Source organism: Pithys albifrons, chromosome 1 (genome assembly GCF_047495875.1).
Source record: "Pithys albifrons albifrons isolate INPA30051 chromosome 1, PitAlb_v1, whole genome shotgun sequence".
NCBI lineage: Eukaryota > Metazoa > Chordata > Aves > Passeriformes > Thamnophilidae > Pithys > Pithys albifrons.
In genome coordinates, this window is record NC_092458.1 from 33,928,332 (window position 1) to 33,946,587 (window position 18,256).

Sequence of the window (18,256 nt, forward strand, 5' to 3'; positions counted from 1 at the left end):
TAAACAGTAAAAGTAACCTCATGTCGAAATGAGATTTCTTTTCCAACACTGCAGCCTTCTTGCCTCTAAGTGACAAGTGCATATGTAGAGCCCTGCAGAGTGACTGCTGGTACAGCTATCAGTGACCTAGGAATTGTGAAGGTGACGGTGCACTGGTACAGGTTGCCCAAAGAGGCTGAGAAGGCTTCATCTTTGGAAGTTTTCAAAAGACATCTGGATATTGTTCTGGGCAACCTGTTCTGGGTGGTCCTGCTTGAGAAGAAAGGTTGGGCCAGATGACCACCAGAGGTCCTTTTCAACCTCAGCCAGTCTGTGATTTTGTATACTACACACATACTCTCCTACTTTCTCTTTAAATAGTATATTAATACAATGCTCCTGTTTGGCTGATAAAATCTAACTACTGCTCAAAAGAAGTGTGACCAGCAAACTGAGCAGGTGATTCTCACCCTCTACTCCACTCTTGTGAGACACTTCCTGGAATACTACATCGAGCTCTGGGATCCCCAGCACAGGAAGGACAGGGACCTATTGAACCAAGTCCAGAGGAGGGCCATGAAGATGATCAGAGGGCTGGAGCATCTCTCCTGTGAAGACAGGCTGAGAGAGTTTAGGTTGTTCAGCCTGGACAAAAGCAGCTTTATGTTAAGTAAAGAGCCTGCAAGAAGGCTGAAGGGGGACTTCTCACAAGGGCATGTAGTGATAGAGCAAGGAGGAATGGCTTAAAACTGAAAGAGGGTAGGTTTAGATCAGATATTAGAAAGAACGTCTTTATTGTGAGGTTGATGAAACACTGGAATATGTTGCCCAGAGAAGCTGTAGATGCCCCATCCCTGGAAGAGTTTGAGGCCAGGCAAGATGAGACTTTGAGCAACCTGGTCCAGTGAAAGGTATCCCTGCTCATGGCAAGGGGGTTGGAACTAGACGATCTTTAAGGTCCCTTCCAACCCAAACCATTCTATGCTCAGAGATCCAGAAATTGAAACAGATTACTTAACTATAGGAGAGACATGAGACATTTTAAAAATTGTCAGGTTTATTTTGCCTACTAACTGTATTCTTTTAATGCAACACATAGAGTTGGATTTGTTGCAGAAGTCTATAGCAAAGCCACCTCTCTGAAACACAATCAACAGCTTTAGCTCCTGATTGCTTCTTCAGGTCTGAGTTCCTCTGCCCCCATGCAAGGGGGACAAAGTAGACTAAGGGCAAAATTTTTCTCTCTTTTGAGCTTTTCCCATGTGGTTAGAAAGAGTTTGAGACAAACTGGCAGGACATTCCTCCTCTGCTTCAAGTAGCTCTCCTGTTGTGAGAGAGTGCCTTTGTACAAAAGAGCAGACGGAACTAGGATTCCTGGTTAATTTCCTTTTTCAGCTGGGAACATTAGAAGTCTGACAACACAGAGAGTGAAAATACAGCAGAGAGGGACATTTAAGTGCTCCCAACACTTGGACCAGAAGTAAAAATAAGCAAATAAGCCTTCCAGTTTTCCTCTTCTAAATAAAACTAGAGATAATGTTTTTTTAAAGTTAACCTTTCTCCTTAAATACAATTATTCAATGTCCAACAAATTCTTTAAAATGTTCTCCTTATTGTAGATGACATATAGACTACTCAGTAACAAATTACTGATCAAATTTTATAACTAAAACATACTAGTCTTCTTGAAAGCACAACTGAAAAATAGCTACCAACTTTTTAAAAGTTGAATAAACAAACAATATCATACTGATCAAGACACCAACTTTTTTATCATGCATTACCCATTTCTGAGAGCAGTGAATGTATTTGAACCCCTCTGCTACTGCAGATGTTTTCTTACAGCTGTGGTTTCAACCCTTACATTTATATTAACATAAGATTAGCACTGTTATGTATTCCTTCTTCCCTCTTTTCCTCTTTCAAACATATATGGCTTTGAAGCCTCAGGCAGTTGTGAATCTAAAAACAAGGACTGAAATTCCTTCAACTTGCTCAGAGAAACGTGAGCTGTACCCATTCCCTCTTCTCTGAATAACTGAGAAAGCACAATAAATTCCAACCCTCCTCTCAACATTTGTCCACAGCACAGTACTAGTTAGTAGCTGAAGTAAGTCTTCAGGCTGCACAATAAACCTGCAAGCAAAGACTTGACGCTTGCCATGAGTGTCAAGTACACTTGATAACGAGTCAGTTACATTCAATATCTCAATTAGTAGTTACATCTACATCTTACACCTACATTTATATATGAAGTATTCCCACATTTTAAATTACTTGCAGTGTGACTATGATTATTGCAAATGAAAATTAAGGAAAAACAGACTTCATATGATTGTACAACACTGTTCATCCACCTCTGTATGGTTCTGCTATGTTTGAGACAGAGTAGTTATTTGCCTCAAATGGTGCCACATAACCTTTAATTTGGTGAAGTGCACAATAAGACACCACTAAAGCGAGCATCTACGATAATAAGCTGTAATCTTAAACTGGAGCTGTAACCAGTTAGTTTACGGGTCAAAAGAATGTGGAGCATTTTTAATTAACTAACACATGTGATTCACTGTGAACAAAGGAATCAGAGCTTACTTTAACTTTGCCTGTTTGGGAAAGCAGAGTAAACTGACACCAAGTGTTTTACCCAACTCTACGCATGAGATCAATCAAAAGTAGATTAGGGGAAAGCAATTCAGAGTAATATTTCCTGCCTTTTGAAAGGTCAGTCCAGATCACATGAATGTTTAGTTATCTTCATAAATGGTGACTCAAATCTTGGGACTTCGAATGTTAGTACAGCTATGTATTCAAAAAACTACATTACCTTTGTTTGTAATAGTTGAACCTCTTTGACATGTTTGTTTCAAACACCGTTAGAGTACACAAAACTGCATCCATTCAGGCCTCAGTAATTATTGTGAATCTAATTTTCATCTTCAGTAATCATTCCAAAATACAGTGGAGGTCACTGAAAAGCATCTAGAAACACACAAACCAGACCTGATTTGTCCTTTGAGTCTATATAAGAGATCAAGATTCCTTCATTACATTACTAAAAACAGGTCCTGGACCACCAGTTTCAGTGCTTAAAGGAGAAGTTTCACTTATCACTCAACCGAGCACCCACATGGCTTTTCCTGGGAGAGTTCATTAAAGGAAGCATATAAGGAAGAACAGGCTATAAATTAATGACCTGAGGCTTGCTTTGTTTCATGTACTAGTACCTCAGTATATTTGGTCACCCACACTGAAAATACATACCTATTTTTGTGCTAATTGGTTGTGCCTTAAGGTTGTTTTCACCTGCTTGCTTTTTGGAAAAGGATGATCAGCTGGAGAGTAATTTTGTGTTGTTTCAAAATTTGGCATAATGAAATGGTGAGCACTGTTCTTGTGCTCTCTCTTTTCTGAACTTGCCAATTACAATGTGAATTCCTTTGTTTTCAATTAGCTGTTTTAGTAACTCTTGCAAACATCTTGACTTGAACTGTACTTACTAGGACAAGAAAGGACAGTAAAATTATCTCCAGACTCCAGATTCTGTAGGACCCTCCTAGCACTATTCTAACCAGTGAGACACCACCCCTTTGCATGCTGTTTCAAGCAGAACAAATACTGTTAATTCACCTTTTTGTGATCTTTAAGCAAACAGATTATTCAGCTATCCCAAACCGTGGCGGCTCTTGGGTGGTAATATTAAAGTCAGTCCTTCACTCCTTTCCAGTTGGTGGCCTGGGCAGACTTGAAATGTGTGCTTTCTTCTCTTATTTTTTGGTTAACGGCCCACCTAGTTAAAATACTGCAAGAGTCTGTGCCTTGCCTCTTCGCCAGCAAGCTCAGCAGGCACTCTGCCAACTCCTTCCTTTCAGTTGTGAGGGAGAACAAGAATATCCTGCTGCAGCAGCCAGCTGGCTACCTTCTCCTGTCAAGGACTTAATATACTTCCATAAAGTATTCAGCTGTTGCTGGATGAGAGACAGAGTGCTCTATAGTGCCTTCTTCAAACAGTCCTCCTCCTTGACTAGCACAGACTGAATGGATGAAAGAACCATATGCAAAGAAACAGGAATGAGGCTACGAACACAGCCTTCATTCTTTGGATAATCAAAAGTCGCCTAATTCATCTTAACCTTCAAGCCAAACATTTTCTCTCCAGGAGAAGGCTCACCAGACAAAATACATGTGAACGTGAAATACCTTTAAGCTACTTACAAGTTTTATTGTCTTTTCATCATACTTAGCTCAAGCTTGGCTCAATAAAAGCTTTCTTGTACCAAGAGTGAAAACGTTTCCATCCCTTAAAAAGAATGCAAGAAAACCAAACATTTCCAATTTTGTTTTAAACATGAATATTCCCTTTCAATGTCTCTTTTAAACATTGCATCACTGAGAAAATGAAAATGAAAGCGAGGAAGGATAAGTAGGACTAGCCTTGCCAATTATTACCTTATTTTCTTCACAAATTGTAAATCAACCATCACTGGAACTTCTGTTGCCATGGCAGCAGGAAGCCTACCTTTCCAGTAATTTAAATCTACCTTATTGGTCATTTCAGACAGATGCTGAAAAACTTGCTCAAACTGGTCTTGCCTCACTTCCCTGCTCTTCTAAATATAGTCTGTCCTATGGGTGCCAGACTGCAACCTCCTCCCTCTTCTCCCCAAGGGTCAGCACTCACATGGCAAGCTATACTCAGCATCCTATGGCACTTCTTTCATGGCAGTGGGCAACAGGCTGAAATAGGGGCAGCAGTGTAGGAAATGAGAAGTTGAGCCCTGGAATGGGTGAAAGGGGCCAAGAGAGCCACAAGGTTCCTGCCCCAGTGGGAAGATGGGTACAGCAGAGAGAGGCAATGAAAAGACGTGAAGCCAAGTAGATTGACTCACTCAAGCAGCTGAGGTGGAAAGTTTCTGGAGAGGATTGAAATCCCCCAATCCTTCTACATTCTAAGAACTCAATACTGCCTCTCAGATAAACAGGTTCCAAAATCAAAACAAACCCAAATCACTCTTTTCTTTATGACTTGCATTTTCAGAAGTCTGAGGGTTTTTTTAACTGCTGCAACTTTTTTGCAACATTTAAAACCATAGTAATGGCATAAGCTGATTTACACTATCTTACTATTAAGTTTACCACTTAGGTTTTGTTTTGGAAGTCAAATGGTCATTGTTTTGGGATAACCCTACTGATAGGTTTATTTGGGATATTTTTATTGAAGGTATTTACTTCACTCAAATATAACTTAGATTATTGTAATTTAGATTCAATATATTATTTAAAAGACAATTCTCTTGATGTCAACATTGATAATACCAAAAATAGAATTAGTATTTCCTTTTCTGCCATTACAGAACCTGGAGAGAAAGAAGCAGGCAGTTACATTACAGCTGCACATGGCTCTATATGCAGCGTCTTATGTACACCTCAGTTCAAATTATTCATATTAACGCAACAGACTGGCAATTTGCAGCAATTTTTTAAGAGCTACATCATTAACTTTCTGCTATGTGTAAGCATCTGATAGGAGGCAATTAAACAGAGGAGTGAGTGAGGGGTTCTGTTTCCAATTCTGTAATAGAGCACTGTGCACTCACTGCTAATTTCTAGCACTCTTCCTTCATGTGACTCTGTCATGCTTTGATGTTTGAGACATGAAAGCAACAACCACCAGTGTTTTAAGTACAGACAAAACAGAATTAATTCAGGTAAGTTACAGATTTATACAACTCCAGAACAATGCTTTCCTCCTTCTCTTAGTGAGCTTTCTTGCACATCTGCATCTTCAGAGGTCCCCTTTTCTCACATATTCTACCCTTTTCCCATTACTCTCTTGACTGCACTTGATCTGCCACTAAAGCAGGATTTGTCCTTCACCTAACCCTCTGTTAATCAGTCAATCACCAGAGACTACTTTCCACTAAAACACAACCATCACAAATAATAATAATTGGCCCATTTCTGTGACGCAGTTTAAATAGAATAGCTCAAGCCTTACAAAGCAGAGATCAGCATTATTTCCATCAATTTAGAGGAAGTGAAAGACGAAGCAAAGAGCTAGAACTTTTCCTCACAGAAGATTGTGGAAGTAGGAGGCCCCAGCAGATTTAAAAGGGGCTTTGAATGCTAGGGAATAACAAGAGAAAGGAAGAAGAGCAAGCTCATGTGCCAGGTTGGAGATAATATGTAAAGCCAACATTACTCAGTGGGGCATTCATGTTTCCATGAAATGATTTTATCAGAGAGGGTCAGGGAAACAGAACAACTTAAGAAGAAAAAGCCAACAAGCTTACTATCAGTCATGCTACAACACATTGTCACATTTTCAGTGGACTTCAAGGTTATCCTCATAGTTGTAATTGTATCCTTACAGTTGTAGTTGTATCCTCAGAGTTGTAAATAAAAGAGGACGATGGAGCAACCGCAATCCCAAAGACCAGAAACAAGTGTACTGACTCAGAGGTCAGGATGAGTTCTCACTCACAGCTAATGTTATCCCAGAAAGCTCTCCTTGGAACAACCTAAAACACAGCTAGAAACCCAACTAACAACTAAGGAGTGAGGAAAACCATGGGCCTAGGACTCCAGCTCACTCGCTGGTCCTCTCAGACACCAGTATAGGAATGCAAAAGAAAACCACTGGGGGACTGAAGCCTGAAAGTGAGACAAAGGCAATCCCCTTACAGAGAGGGCTCCACTTGTTGCTGCAGTGCTTTTCAGGATCACAGCTGTGTACAATTGTGATAGATGAAGAAGAGTTGAAAAAGCTTATTATGCTGAGGTACAGGGCTATATGTGCACTCAAGCACTTCATGTCTCAGTGCAGTGGGTTTCAGCCCATGGCAACAAGCACCCAGGAGTCCATGGACAATTTCTACAAGAAGCAAGTTCATTGATATGGTATTGCCTTCCACATGCTTGACCTTTTCAAAGGACTTTGCACCAGCACTAGACAGCCTTTTGGGACCTTCACATGCCCCCAGATGAAAACAGAGGTAATTGGTAATCTCTGTTCATTTGGGAAACATCAACGCAAGAATCTGACAGCTACAAAATGTAAACCAATTACCTGTGAGTGGTACTGAGATGTCTGCATGAGAGGACAACAAGTTATTTATCATCAGGAATAATTATACTTCACAGTCAAATTATCCAGGCTTCTCCTGTTAAATGAGTATCTCCTGTTAAAACATCTTGCTAATTTGAAATAGAAAATTTAAATGTTAACACCGAAGCTATCAACAGATTCAAATATATTACTTTGTGCCAGTTATTTTAGTTATTTAATCCTTTCATGCTGCTTTATTGTCAGGTGACCAAGTTTAATTTTCAAGTAATTTTTTAAAAGGCAGTGGCTAGTAAATTAATTCTGAGAGTGCTGAACTAAGAGGTTGTGAATTCAAGTTCTGTTTTTTTCTTCCCCCATGGCATCTTAAGCAAAAGAGCCTCAAAGCAAAAAAACCCCACACACCAAATCCAAAACACATACAAAACAAAGAATTTATTTCACAGCTATAGCTGTACAGGAAATCAGTCATTTCAGTGCAACAAGCAACAACAGTGTGAATTGAACCCTCAAAGACTTGTTCCCTCAGCCCAAGAAAATGCTGAACTGTTTCCTCAGTATCCTTTTGTCAGTTCTCCTGGCTATGTTGTGTGTATGAGATCATCCCTGTAACGAAACATAAGCAACACAGATCCGAAAGGCTCTGAAGAACAGTGACCTTTCCACTGAAAGGCATAGATATCTATACAAAGTTAGTTGTTTCATGAACAGATACAAAAAGAAATGGCAATGGCTTGAGTTAGCATATGTAAGTGAAACAAAAAGATTACCTGCTCCTAATTCTATTTCTCTAACAGCTGCAAACCAATGGTTTTACAGAAAAAGATCTAAAAACTTAGTGCTTCCACAGCTGGTGTCAATTCAAGTTTTCCTGATATTTCAGAGGGGGTCGTTGAGGTTTTTAGGCAGATGCAGTTATGAAAGTCTCTCCTGTTCACAAAGCCTGCTTTCCTGCAGCTCAGAATTTCTATCTTGCTCTCCCTGAGACTGCAAAAGTCATGGAGTTGAGCATGTTGTGACACAATCAACCATTTGAAGCATTTGTTTTCCACTTGAGTTTTATTTTTAGAATCATACATAATCTTTCAAAGCACACATACCCATACTTTGACATGAAGTAAAAAACTATAAAGAAAAACTGAAGGGTCTGACAAACTCTAGAACATAAGTAAGCTTATGACATGTGTCCAGTTTATAAAACGACTACTGCCTCGTTTCTTCTATAAACCCACAGATATAGCTGCAAACCCTCATTTACCACACAGAACCCTGAAGCTTTCTACCTCAGAGCTGCCAGTTGTGGACTTAAAGGGACAGATCTTCAACTGGTGATTCTGAACTTCAACTAAAGGTCTCAAGGAAAAAACATTCTAGAACACATTAGTCTTGAATCCTTAAATATTTCTTAGGGACTGTGGGCAACCTGCTCACTGCTGGCCCTGCCTTGAGCCAAGAGGTGGACCAGACTCCTTCCAGAGTTCCTTCCACTCTATATCACCCTATGAGTGAGTATACAAGTGCTTTCATGATAAGCGTTTTCTTTTGCCAGCTGCCAGTGTTTGGCCCTGACTGCAGAGGTGTTTCTGAATTACTCTGGAACTTCTGAGAGCAGAATACACTGAGTTACATAAACTTTTGGTTGTAGTGCTAGTCTGGGTGAATCCAACAGCAAAAACTACTTGGTAAGGTCCTTTTATAGTTGCTGTAAGATATCTTTTTAGATAAGGTTTGACAGAGTGTTCTCTTATGCATCTGTTCACATATATTACCTTAATTAATTCTGCAAAATCCCTTTTATTTCAAATCTGTTCACCAAAACTGCGGTATTTGAAACTCATTTCAAATAAGCACCACCCTTAGAGGAGACTTCTGGATCACATAATTGTATAATGCAACGCAGCTTAATTCTAGCAGCTCCAGTCAACTGAAGACAATGTACAGTGGCTGAGGATGCTGTTTATCCCTGCCAGTAATCAGAAAGGCAAGGTGCTCTCCTAACTTACAGCCACTCCAGATCCAGTACCTGCTGCTCTGGCCAAATATGCTCCTTGCAAAAGACCAGAAAGAGAGCTCTACCAGGAGCTATACAACCTGCCCACACAGAGGATACAAAGATACATATTTCCTAGAAAGGACAAAACTGAGATGTTAGATGGGAGTGAGATGACAGAAGGGAATAAAACTGAGCATCTGCACCAGGGAATGAAGTAATGAAATGTAAAGAGTCATTTAAGATCAAAAGATCTCCCTTTATGCACAAAGAACTAGCCTCTGAATACTAAGCAATATCTACACACAAATATGGTTCAGTGTCTGCTAAATGGAGATAATTGTAAATTCAGTAAGATCCATATGAAGATATTATGACATGAGAATAAGACCAGAATTATAAAAACAAGGCAAACAGAACTGAAAGGAAGGAATTACTCCAGGTTCAATCAGAAAACCAGGTGAGAAGATAACAGTGAAAGAAATGAGGAAAAAACCTCCCTGCTGCTAGATTCTGCATGAATATTTGCATCTGCCAACAGGCCATCAAAAAGCAAATTGGCACTAAGTCATAACTCACCATTGGCTATTTATATTCTGGCAGCATTATGTTTGTGCAATTTCTATCAGTCAAAGCCTCCATTTTGGGGATGGGGATAAGAAAATTAAATACTGTAATCTACTTCTGCAATTGCAGTTTGTGTTCGTGGAGTTATCTGGTGCTTCATGTCTGCCTCATGTATCACTTTTTATTAAAAAATTGGCATATTTATCCAAGAATGACTTTTAACACAGTAGCCTTATTCAAATATGCACCAAAGCTTTGGCAGACACATTGTGCCATACATTTCATGTGATTTATGCACTGGCATGCAAAAGACAACATTTAATTGTGCGTTTATATTGTAATCACAGCCTTGTCGAAGCAGCTTGTTGGAGCAGTGGAGACAAGTTTACAGGTAAGCAGCCCATAAATAAGTCCTTCTGAAGGCTTTTAAACCTGGGAACTGGTGGACCCCTTTAACCTGTACCAAGGTAAGACACACTGCTTTAATCACTGCATCCTAGTTATAGGGGGTTTAGTTTATTTTAAGCAAGACAAATTTCACTTTAATGAATGAGAATTTGACTCTGCCACTACAGACAGCATTCCTAGTTCTGCAGTGCAGATTCAGCCTTTAGAAGTGATGAGCACTTTCTCCCCTATGCATCACAACACATGGCTTGTAATACAGGGAGCTGATACTGCACTAAGGACATCATCAACAGAATGAAGCTGGCTGAAGACCTAGGAGATACACCCAGGACTCCTGTGTATTTCCACATTACTACCTCCTATTTGTTTGGAGACAACCAGTAGCAAGGATTTGAACTAGCAGTTGGCAACAGAGCTGCAGAGAGGACAAGGATGATAAGCAATACATGGTGGCACATTCTAGTGCCAAGGATTCAGAGGTACCAAATGGGAAAACCAAGGAAGTGCTAAAATATGAACTGATATAAAGTCATATTCTTAAACATTTTAAGGCTTGGAGGAGTTCCTAACACTGATTCTCTTCCCCATCTCTGCAGCTGTGTACTTTCATAGCAGCTTTACCCAAATCTGAACTCCTGCTAACATGGTCCTCCCATCTGTTGCACCATATCAGCATCTATATGAAGCCCATAGATGTAGTTAACGGGTGAAAAGCAAAGCTTTTCATATGCAAGTTTACCCCAGTGGGCTGCCTTACCACGGGTTCAGACAAGCATCCTTACTGACGCAGCAGAGTGGTGCCATTGCTACCTCCAGCAGCTGCTAAAGCTGTACCTCTGCCAGCTGAGCAACCCGGGCATCCTGCAGAAGCAGGGAGGAAAACAGGGTCTATAGCAGACTTTTAAGTTTGAAGAAATAAAAAGCACAAGTGATGACCTCTGACAAACACACAGAGATGAATTCCAGTGCAAATAATAATTAACATCCCAAGCTAACAGGCTGGATACAGAGGAAGTAGGCAAATAAACCTGGAGAGAAGCATTTCAACATGTTGTGTTATCACCAAGTAAAAATTGTTCATAGATGATCAACTGAGAATGAACTGAAAGGGAAATGAATGGACAATTTATAACATTTTGCTATTATTTTATCCTCTACTGCATAAGCCTTTGTTTGCACAGATAGCTTTCCATTCTGTTCAAAATAATGAAGGAAAGCAACTGCACATAAAGCTTCCTTCAACCCTCAAACAGGTGAAAGAACAAGTTACAGGGGTATGTTTTTATTTGCCATTTAGAATACCAAAATCCAGTGCTCTGATTGGCCATTCATCATGCTGTGTGACACAATCACATACCAGTAGAGCTTTACATATGAGCCGCAGTTTTCTGATCTCTTGCTCAGTGCAGAACTATAAATTGAGTGTTCTTTCAGATGCCTAAAGTCTAACACAAGATCATGCTCTCGGCAAAACATCACACTTTTGCTGCATTTCTTTAGCTGTGGAGAACACACATTTTTTAATTCAGTATGCGGAGCAAGGCAGCTATTTTCTCCCAGAAGTTTATCCCGTTCATTTATTGTGTTCCTCCAGAACATATGTCCAGAAGCATAGACAACTGTTTTTCATAAAGAGCTTAAGGCAAGTAACTTGAGCTCGACCACCCTGTGTTAACAAGGGTAAAATGGGCTTAAGTAAATCATGTGTATGCACCACTGCAGCACAGCACTGATGCACTCTTCCTTCATAGCGCGCTTTATTTTGCAACTTTTACACTCCTCTCAAAGGCAAGTGATATGGGCGGGGGTAGCAGGAACTGCCAGAGAGAAGATAAATTTCCTCTCCCACTATCATTCATGCATCTAACCCTGTCTGGCTGCTGAATCTGCTTGGTTTTGTAGATGATGATAACCATGGACTGTATCCATGCCAATTGCATGGATGGAGATGGTGAGGACATTCCTTATCTTGTTGCCCAGCTAGGTCTGTTTCAGGTATGGGTCATCCACATCTATACTGGATCTACAACTAAGATATCACAGCATTTTTCCTTTAAGTTTTTTTTTAACTCCATGATATTGCTAAATAATTAAATGTTACATAAATAAGTTGGGCTTGATTTAAAAGTCTATTCCAAACCTAAATGATTCTACAATTCTCTGTTACAACTGGGACAGGGAAAAGCAACATATAGGGATATACAAGCACCTCCAGAGAGCAATTCATCTCTTCGTAAAATGCACATTTGAAACAGGCATGATGAACAGCCTGTTCAATGTACTTTGCTTTCATCCTACTATGGATAAAAGTGATTTAGCTGAAGCTTTGACCTCTAGTTTTTAAAATCTTCAAAGATGGAAGACATGAACCTCAGTCTCAAGAGGAAGGAAGGATGCACACAACAGGCAATTCAGTTCTCCTCCTGCCTCAGACCAGAGGCAGAACACCCCTCCCAGCACCCCTGAAACAAGAAAATGTAGAGCTAGTGGAATCAGCCTCCATTTCTGCCACTGGCCACCTATACATGTACACTTTGAAGAAGAGATATGGCAAACACCTCCCATTGTTCCTCGGACATCTGTCACCTCCAAATAGGGGACCAAAGGGAAACAGCCCATAGCTGGGGAGGAAGTCCATGCTATCCTCACAGAACATCAATCCACCCTCACCAGTACTGTGCAGACCAACTTACAGGCATAGACACAAGTACCAAATTAACAGAACGATTTCAATTATCCCTTCAGTCAGTGCAGTAGAGTTCAGAAATGCTCACACTGCCTCTTCATCCACAGCTGTCTCTCCTGTGCAACTCCATCCTCTGCTTTGTGACCACTCACACACTGGTGCGTGACTTGGTGAGTCAGCTGAACCAAGCGAAGTGAAAAGGCATTTTTTGAGAAGCCTTCCCTGATTACAAGTTAGACTAATTCATTCAAGAAAATTACATTCATTTCTCAGTTATCTTCAAGTACATCAATCTAGTCTAAAAATGGACTGGATCTGTTGGCACTTAAAATTATATTCCTATTTATTCTATTCATTCTACAGAATCTTAACAAAGAAATCAACAGTTGAAACAGTTTACAGCCTCAGGTTACAGAAGTTTGCTTGTGGGTTATCCTCTCTCCCGTTTTGAAAAGCACATAAATTATTAACACAAATCACTAAAATACTCCGTCTTTCAGCAAAGACATTCTAATCATTTGTCAACAAAAATCACAGTTTACTGGGTATCCACTTCATCTATAAACTTCTGCTGAGAAAAATGCAAGTGATGTGTTTCAGAGTTACAGAAAAAAATGCTTTTCTTGTAATTTCAGAAGATCCAGCAGAGTTGTCATGACAATTAGTGCATATTTAAATGCTTTGTATTCACTGGAAATAGTCTGACAGCAATGGCCAAATAATTTCAGGCACGGGAAGAAAAGAAAGTCTCAGACTAATGAATAACTGACATTTGACCTGCTGTTCACTTCCTAAGATGGAAAAAAAATGCAATTCACATTGAACTGAAGTTGAAGCTGGCTAAGAAAGCAAAAAACCCTGTTGCAGGTTTTTGCACTGCCTTACTGTCTCATGCTCTTTTTATTAAATATTTTATTCACTCATTGTAATTGCGTATTTAGGAGAGAGGTAAATACATAGGACAAAGCAATTATCATAGCCCATAAGTACTACATGAAATAATGTAAACATTTATAAAACTGTAGCAGAAATTCTTAATTTAATAAAGTAATGCAATGCTTGTGCAAATTTATAACAAAGCATATGTAACCTTCGTTATTAATTATTGAGACTTTCTAATATTAAGCTTTTCCTGACACATTTATACTGGCCTCAAGTTGGTGGGGAGCACACTTAATAGATGGTACATTCCCCACAACGGGAATGTGAGGCATCATTATATAGCTGCATGAACAAACAAAACCAGTCAAACAAAAAAAGCCCACCCAGAATATTAGCCTTAATAAACAGCACCTGAGATGGGTTAGGAAGTCCTTCTCTCTGAAAAATTTGGAACTTTAGGCACAGAAATTCCCTGCCAAGGTACTACATCTGAACTCCAGTGGAAGATACATAGTTGTAGAGCAAGACCATTTTGTCTTTATTCTCTTTATTCTCAAGTAAACTTAAGATGATAAAACATTTCTCTTCTTAGAGAAAAGCAAATTGAAATGAAATGTTTACAGATGACGTTTACTATAGATTACACCCTCATCCTGCTTTCTATTAAGAGACTCCTGTTGCTTAAGAAATGCGGTGTTAATCCCCCAAAGCAGATGACATTATCCAACCCTGCATATTTTACAAAGCTTGAATACATTCAGAGTGAAAGGAAGCTGACACAATACAAAAACCAGATGTTTAATAAACTTGAGTAATCTGACAGTATGTTTTGGTCTTTCCAAAAGAGAGCCACAAGAAGGAAGCAACTATTTTCTTCCAGACATAATAAAGAGGAGTTTGGTTTGGTTTCAATTAAAGAGATCAGATCCTAACCAAAAGAAGAATCTTTACCTCCTGTGACATACTTTGATCTCATCTTTGATGGTAAAGGGAAAGAAACACCTCTGACTTTCTATTTAGCATCAGTAGTATCATTCCAGTCACATCCAGCTTCATTCACCCAGAGAGGAGGATATGATCAGTGACAAGTATCATATTAGTCAGGGTTAAATCCTGTCCGAGTCACCAAATCATCATCCCAGCAGTCTAACAAGAGAATCAGTCACGTCTCCAGCATTATCTAGAAAGGAACAACTTTTTCTACTTAGGAGTAGTTTTAAAACAGATTACTTCTGGCCCTGAAATAACTGTGAAAGTAAGATATAAATGGCATAGACACTAGACATGAAAGGGATTTCTTTCCCAGAAGGACCTGCAGTAGATCCAACCATCAGCTATTTTACTGTTTTGCAGTTTCTTAAAAACTGTATTTCATTTTCACTTAAACTGCTTTGAATCTACAGGGAAGATTATACTAAAACAAACCTATGAAATACATAAGTTTTGCTATGACTTTATGGAATCAATTCCATTCTCTTTCAACTAACTTAGATGAGACTAGTAGAAACCAAAGAGCAAAATCAAGCAGTACAGAAGTGTACATCTCCACTCTCTATTGTATAGTATACCACCTCTTTTGGCAGTGTTGGATTTTGCAAGTTTTAAGGTTGAAGTGTCAGCCTTTCAAAATGCCCAAGATCTATCTATATATGATTATAATTATGTGCACACAGGTGGAATAATATTCTTCCTCCTTCATATTAGTCATTTTAGCTAAAGCTGTTGTCCTCTTACCTAGCAATTTTCTCATTCTGTCATGTAGTCATAACTCAGCCAAACACTAGCTGAAACTGAATGCTGTACTTTGCACTTCTGCAGTCTTCAGTTAGCACATCTAACTAATTTTTTAGTAACTATAGCCAAATTGGAAATTAGAAACAAAAAGCAAGAGCCAGAAATCTATTCCACACTTGGATGCAACCCCCTCCACAAAGCTCATATTGTGTCCAACAGCTGCAAGTGCTGAATGATCGTGAGCTCTAAACTCATGGCCTGATTTTCAGGCACTAATCACCTACAAGTGCCTCTGAAGCCAGCTCTTGTTTGAGAGTTCAGGACAGACTCAAACTAAAGGTACAGAAATTCACTCATAAAATGCTGAATAACTTGAAAGAGGAAAGGATATTCTACATAATTTATTTTCTCACAGCTAAAGAGACAAAAATGTGCTCAAAGAGATAACCGATAAATATTATATTTTTCTTTTGTGTTAAAGGCAGAAAATACAAAGTAGAAGTCATGTAATCTTTTTTTTGAAAATAACATTGATTACCTTTCCCTTTCCTCCTCCAAGCATCTGTATTAAACCAGCTAACTGGATAAATGCAAAAGATCCAGGATTATCTATTCAAGTATTCATTAGCTTTTTGGAATACAGGAATGTTGGTAAATTCTGCAAGGAAATAATTTTTGTTAACAACATGTGAAAGGAAAGATTTTTTCTTATTCACTCTTCCTTTTACAATACTGCATTTGCAAAGTTTGATGAAAAGGCCTTCCATTGTGGCTTCTGTTTTTGAAGTCTCCCATGTCAACTCTCACACACATAATTTGTGGGGGTTTTCTTAGGAAAAAAAAATCATTTATGGGTGCATAAGAAGGCACATAGGTCTCTCTTCTCTTTTTTTTTTTTGTTTGTTTGGGATTTTTTACCTTGTGAGAAGCTAATACAATAAGCCAAATGGTATGATTATATGGCATCAAAGCACTAACACCAAAAGAATTAATTTTCCTTTAGAAACTCAAATGATGCTAGAATTAATTCACTTTTGAATAGCCCAAAGGGCAGGAGCACTGGGGGGTAATGGAAGTAGGTTATGTTTTCCTTCTGTTTTGTTATATACAGAACAGATACAGGAATCTGAAGGATTTTGCACTAATAAAAACAAGTCATCTGCATACAATGTGAGAAAAGAGATTGCTTAAGTGCAAGGATAGTGAAACTCATCTCCTAGAAGACAATTTAAAAACAAACCAAAACAAAATGCAGTAAACACGAAAAAATAAATGAGCACACAATAAAAACCCACAACCATGGAAATATTCAAACAAAACAATCACAAACCCAGTTAAAATACCACACAGATAAGGTCCTAGAGCTAATGGGGTGGTGATGGTAAAGGTATAACAAGAGTAGCACAAAGTAGAACAGGAGTAGAACAGAGGTAGGACTAGACAGATGGACAGTCCCAACTACTTCACTACTTCCCCCAACTCAGGATGAAGTAGCACCAATATCTGTTTCTACTTTTATGCAGACTTCATAAGCAAATAATAAACTGGCATCACTTAAACTTCATACCATCTTACAAGACACCTTACAAGCAGCAAGAAAAAAACCCCAAAGTTTGGCTCATTTGCTAACAGAGAAAAGTTTGAGGAGCAAAATTCCTGAAACTGTAGGAAACACAAATCCTCCTCCGTTTATTCTTGTATCATATTTGGAAAGTTATCTTCATCATTATAGAAGCTTAAGTTTTGGAAAGTGTAGTTCAGACCTTCAACCACGCAGTCTTTAATTCTCCAGTGAAAAGCAAGCCCACAGATGTGCTTAGGCACCTATGTTTAACATCCTCTGCCCACAGCCACACTTGCTGCTAACTGAAATATTTTGTTGAAATGGTATCACTTGCCTTTTCTGTGTGTACTACACCAATCTGGCTAAAAACACTAAGCTTATAAATGGGAACATGGGTTTTCCAACATGAATTAACCTTTCAATTTAGATGTATTAAAACCTATTCCCTTTTGTGAGATGGGATTAAAAATTAACTGAAAACTCCATTTGACTACATGTAGCTTAAAGACAAAAGGCTTTAGGAATCTGTAATAGATTTTATAATCTAGGCATTCTGCAAATTTCACAAGATCTGACTTTCAAACCAACTGGGTTTCCTTTGAGTAGAGAAAGCAAAGAAATAAAAGTCTCTGTAAACAATCATATTGAAGTGATCTCAACAGAGAGTTGTTTAAATTCCTAGGTCTTTCAGGTGTTGCTGAAGTTTAAAAACAAATGAAATGTTGATGTCTTTTAATATTAAAGTTCAAAAAAAAAGCTGTTTTCTTAAGCTCCCAGAAGCAAAGCTTGAACTATATATGTGCATTGCATCAATACGTCACTTAGATTTTCTTCTAAACAATTTATTGAAAGGGACCTGATACCAAAATGGTTCCTCCTAAGTGTTTGCACATCATTTTCAATTTTCAAAGTATGGTAAAGTAGCATCTGTGAAAGAGGGGCAAAAAACCCAGTCATCTCTGGGATAAGTATATTTGTATCACATATAAAAGCACCAAAATGTTTATTAGCATTTAATAATTTCAACTAGTGCACTTTTAAACAGCCATGGTTACCCAAATACTGCTAATTTTACTCTTTGCTATGAATATTTGATAAGAATTCTGAAGGGCACAAATCCATAACACGTTGCTACATACATGAGCATTTCACTTGATGGCAGTTCAGTTCACACATAACCTTCCTGTCCAGAGAACTTCCTTTCAACTAAAAATCTGAGACTGAACACACAGTTATCATCATGGCTGGGCTTCACGAACGAAGACCTGGGAAGGGCTCTCCCTACATGGGTGTGCCCTTCCAGCCTGCGCAGTGGATTTTTTAGGTGAGGCTCAGCGTGCGCAGAACTGGCCCCACCGTTTAAGTCCTGAGGGTTCATTTGCC

General features: G+C 38.9%; 1 protein-coding gene across 4 annotated transcripts in view; it reads right to left on the reverse strand.

The window, feature by feature from the left end:
• Window positions 1-18,256, reverse strand: part of FARP1 (FERM, ARH/RhoGEF and pleckstrin domain protein 1) — a 209,997-nt gene that overhangs the window by 149,568 nt on the left and 42,173 nt on the right. The window lies entirely within an intron of this gene.